Below are 5797 nucleotides of genomic sequence, written 5' to 3'. Positions count from 1 at the left end.
CATACTTTTAAACATAAACACTATATCATCCACACTTTTAAACATAAACACTATATCATCCACACTTTTAAACATAAACACTATATCATCCACACTTTTAAACATAAACACTATATCATCCACACTTTTAAACATAAACACTATATCATCCACACTTTTAAACATAAACACTATATCATCCACACTTTTACACATAAACACTATATCATCCACACTTTTAAACACAAACACTATATCATCCACACTTTTAAACATAAACACTATATCATCCACACTTTCCTGCTAATATTTCCTTAATATTAAGGAGTGGGACACGTCAACAACACATGTTAGCATAGCTACATGCTAACACTACATTCACATATTAGCATAGGTATGTGAGCTACATGCTAACACTACACTGTTATGTAAGCATACTTTGAAAATATATATTTTTTGGTACTTACTGCAGAAAAACAGCCTGTTTTTACATGCTCCTTTTGTAATTATTATTATATTGATGTTACAGTGGCCTAAAATTGAGAAATAGACTTGCCTTGTTTTTGATGAAGACGTATGCCTACTGTGTTACTGTTGCTCAGGATGGTGGCACTGCAGGTGTTTTCTCAGGTGCTACTTGGGGAAAGAAGTTAAGAGTATCACAGCTTTAACTCATCATAAATACCGAAATATATAATAATATAATAAAATATTTAAAAAGAAAGTTGGAATAATTACCAAAAAGAAATGTCATGTATTTGTGAGCAAAAAAAGTAGTACTTTTACAAGGATGACGTCATAATATATAAATAATATGTAAATAATAAAATATATATTTAAAAAAAAAGTTAATAACATATAATTTAAAAAAATAAAAATTAAAGTTGGAATGATTACCAGAAAGGAATGTCATGTATTTTTGAAGAATTTTTTATTTTTATTTTACAAGGACAATGTCATAATATATAAATATGTAAACAATAAAATATTATAACATCAATTTTTTTAAAAAAGAAGAAAAAAGTTAATTATAAATAATACATAAATAATAAAAAAAACATTTTTTAAAGTTGGACTAATTACCAGAAAGGAATGTCATGTATTTTTAAAGAAAAAAAGTTTTAATTTTACAAGGATAATGTCATAATACATAAATATGTAAATAATAAAATATTATAAAATTAATTTAAAAAAAAGAAGAAAAAAGTTAATCAATACAATACATAAATAATAAAAAAAACTAATTACCAAAAAGGAATGTCATGTATTTTACAGGAAAAAAAGTTGTAAGGATAATGTCATAATTATACATACTTAATCAATAAAATGTAAAAAAAAAGTTGTAATAATTACCAAAAAGGAATTTCATGTATTTTTCAGGAAAAAAAAGTTGTAAGGATAATGTCATAATTATAAATACTTAATTAATAAAATATAAATAAATAAAGAGTTGGAATAATTACCAAAAAGGAATGTCATTTATTTGTGAGGAAAAAAAGTAGTAATTTTACAAGGATAACGTCATAATGTATAAATAATAACATATAAATAATAATAAACATTTTTTTAAAGTTGGAATAATTACCAGAAAGGAATGTCATGTATTTTTTAAGAAAAAAAAGTTTAAATTTTACAAGGATAATGTCATAATATACAAATAATAAAATATGAAAAAAAAAAGTTGGAATAATTACCAAAAAGGAATGTCATGTATTTTTGAGGGGGGAGAATTTTTTTTAATTTTACAAAGATATCATAATAAATAAATATGTAAATAATAAAATATTTTAAAAAATAAATGTAAAAAAAGAAGAAAAAAGTTAATTATAAATAATACATGAATAATAAAATATTTTTTTAAAAAGTTGGACTAATTACCAAAAAAAAATATGTCATGTATTTTTGAGGGGGAAAAAAAGTTGTAATTTTACAAAGATAACATCATAATACATTAATATGTAAATAATAAAATATTTAAAAAAATAAAAATAAAAAAAGAAGAAAAAAGTTAATTATAAATACATAAATAATAAAAAAAAATGTTTTAAAGTTGGAGTAATTACCAAAAAGGAATGTCATGTATTTGAGGGAAAAAAAGTTGTCAGTTTACAAGGATAATGTCATAATATATAAATAATAATAATATGTACATAATAAAATATAAAATAAAAATAAAAAGTGGAATAATTACCAGAAAGGAATGTCATGTTTTTGTAAGAAAAAAAACCGGTAATTCTGGCAAAGAGAGTCATATGATTTTAAGAAAAAAGTACAAGAAATATGAAGAAAATGAAACATTATTCCAAGAATAAAACGTGCGATGAACTTTAAGTGTAAAAATAAGTTAACTCCTCCTTTAATCTGATGATCAATGTGCCTGGGAGGCGAGTCTCTTCACAATAAAGCTGTCCTTTATTAGTATTCCATAAGTTTCAGCCTTGTTGTGCTGAGCAGCCAGGACCACAAACATGCGTGTGATATTAAGGGAAAGCAATCTGTATTTTTTTTTTTTAGGGAAAATTTTGTAATATTGCAAGAAAAAAAGGCTGTTTTTTTTCCAACAAACAAGTCAGAATATTTTAGTTTTTGTTATATTGAATGACAAGATTAATATGACAAAAAGGAAAGTTATTTTTTAAAATTACGACTAAAGAAAGTGTGATGTTATTGTGGGTCTTTTTTTAGGGGGAAAAAAAAGAAAACTCAATTTATTTTCATAAAAATCTGATTTTCAGTAATAATGTGTTATGAGGACAGTAAGTTGTAGTTTGGGAGAAAAGTTTATAACTGTTTGTCAAAAAAAGTCTCAATATGAGGACAGTATTTTCCCATGTAGTGTGTCTTCTCGCGACCTCCTTGCTTTTATCTTATGTCCGCTACTAAAATCTTTGTTTTGTCTTAAGGGCTCCTGTTTGTCGGCTCACAGAGCTGTTTTGGCCAGTTCCTTATCTGTTTTGAAGAAGCAGCTGTGCTCCTTTCTGGGTGAGAGGGGCTGTTTTTGCTCTTTTTGTTTGGATTTAGACCTCTTCTTGATGATGCTATTGTCGCATTGTAAGGGCTGGTCTCCTAAAACTTTCGTAAAACTTGGCCAAGTACTATTCTGTCTCAGTGGTCCTCTTTACTCAACATACCTGTATATGTCATCCAAAAGAACTTGGGAGTGACCAGTGTGTTTTAAGACTGGTCGCGCAACAAAAAAACATAGTTCTTACCACTGGATTATCAAAAACCGTACTCATTACGGGAAAACATCCAGAAGCTGCAATACATACAGAATAGTGCTGCTAGGATCCTGATGAGAGTGCGGGAAATATGACCATATCACACCAACTCTCAAATCCCTTCACTGGCTTCCTGTTCCACTCAGGATTGAATTCAAAGTCTCCCTACTAACCCACCAGTGCCTCCATGGAAATGCCCCCCTCTACCCTCAAAGAACTACTCACCCCCAAATCCTCCACACGACAGCTCCGCTCCGGACAGGCTAACCTCCTCCAACCTCCGAGGACAAAGCTACGAACAATGGGAGACCAGGCTTTCTGCTCCGCCGCTCCCAGTCTGTGGAACGCTCACCCTGACCACCTGAGGGCACCACAGACTGTGGATGCTTTTAAAAAAGGCTTAAAAACCCTTCTTTTTAAAAAAAAGTCTTTCTTTTTTTTTTTAGATATATGCATACTAGTTTTAGCTATTTGGCTGTTCTAGTTTTTATTAGGGACCGAGGACCCTATTGTATTTCTAGCGTTTTATTATTATACCGCCGCTTCTTTGAGCTGTAATTTGACATGCTTCAAAACTCACCAAATTGGACACACACATCAGGACTGGCGAAAATTGCGATCTAATCAAAAAAAACAAAATCCCCAAAACTCAAAATTGCACTCTAGCGCCCCTAGGAAGAAAACACAGACAAAACTGCCTGTAACTCCCAGTAGGAATGTCGTAGAGACATGAAACAAAAACCTCTATGTAGGTCTCACTTAGACCTACAGTATATTTCATACACTGACAACCCCCAGCAAAAATCAACAGGAAGTTTGCAATTCCCCCATCAAAACAAAAGTTGTGTAAAAACAGTCACCTTTTTTCAAACATTATCTCCTCTGAGCGCGTTTGTCGTGTCGGCTTCAAATTAGCACAGGAGAGAGATTGAACCCTTCTGATTAAAAGTTGGTGAAAGAGTTTTAATTACTGCTCCGGTTTGGATTTTATGAGCCCTCAAAGTCAGTCCCGTCCATCGCTGCTTGCAGCTTTAATTTTTTATTTTTTTTAAATTATCTTTTTATTTTAATTTTTTTAATACACTGTAGCACTTTGAGGTTGTTTACTCAATGTAAATTGCTTTTTACAAATAAAATCTATTATTATTATTATTACACATTGTAGGTCGGGAAAAACGGAAAATATTTTTACAGAGATAAAAAAGACGGACTTCCGACTATAGACGGAAAAATGACACGCCTGAGTTAAAGTCGAGGTACAGTCCGTAATGAGAATTCAGCAGCTGAGTCCGAGGTACAACAGAACAACGGTGTTGTTGCATAAGATGCCGTGGTTTCACCACAGCATCTCTTTTATTAGCAAAAATCATGGAGATTAGTCCACAGATGTCCCCATCCAATGGAAACAGAAGGCTGGGGCGGGGGGGATTATGGAGGAGGGATATGTAACGTGAAAACCATCACAGATCACGGCCGAGATAACGATGCACTCATCCGACGAGCGCTCGGTCCCACTTCTCCGGTGGGCATCCTCCTTTCAAAGCTTCTCTTCTGGGAGTCAAATCGGGAATGTTGCTTGGTTTTTTTTGTTGCTCGCTTAGAAAAATACAACTTTGAAAGAGGACGAGGCGTCGTGGAGGATTAAAGTCCCTTTTGTTTTTTTTTACGTCGTGCATACCCACACGCACACATTCACAGGCTTTTGGTCTCGCTGCACACATGCAAAAAGGTCAAACGTGGCTCTCACGGTACCGTCAGAGGGAATTTTGGCCCGGAGAGCGACTTGGTCATACTTGCTTTTGTCCGTGGAGGGGGAGGAGGGGGGGGGCTTGTGATAAAAACAAAAACATTCGGCAAAGTAATAAAAGAACCGGACTGGACTGTGGGCGTGTCGGGAGGAGTTAGATGGAAACATCTAGCACGTAAACCCGACATCTAAGTCAACGTAGGGAGAAGACTGCAACTAAGGCATGCAAGGCACACGCGCCTAAAAAATAAAAGTCTTCCTTCGGGGGCGAAGAACAGACGGAGCAAGAATCTCCTTGTCATATTTTTTATATATATATATATATATATATATATATATATATATATATATATATATAGGTCAGGAAAAAACAGAGGCTATTTCATCCCTACAAGCATGTTTCCCTGCTCTTCAGGGGATTTTTAAATTGTTTTTAAATCCCCTGAAAAGCAGGGAAACCTGCAAAACAGGCTTGTAGGGATGAAATAGCCTCTGTGTTTTTTCCTGACCCAACGTATATTCCGCTCGACCCCGGTATTGAGCAAAAAAACAGAGGCTATTTCATCCCTACAACCTGTTTCGCAGGTTTCCCTGCTCTTCATGGGATTTTTCTTTTTTTTTTTTAAATCCCCTGAAAAGTAGGGAAACCTGCGAAACAGGCTTGTAGGAATGAAATAGCCTCTGTTTTTTCCTGACCCAACGTATATTCCGCTCGACCCCGGTATTGAGCAAAAAAACAGAGGCTATTTCATCCCTACAAGCCTGTTTCACAGGTTTCGCTGCTCTTCATGGGATTTTTTTTTCTTTTTAAAAAAAAATCCCCTGAAGAGCAGGGAAACCTGCGAAACAG

This window comes from Entelurus aequoreus, linkage group LG03, assembly GCF_033978785.1.
Source record: "Entelurus aequoreus isolate RoL-2023_Sb linkage group LG03, RoL_Eaeq_v1.1, whole genome shotgun sequence".
Lineage (NCBI taxonomy): Eukaryota > Metazoa > Chordata > Actinopteri > Syngnathiformes > Syngnathidae > Entelurus > Entelurus aequoreus.
Note: the sequence above shows the minus strand (reverse complement) of the source record.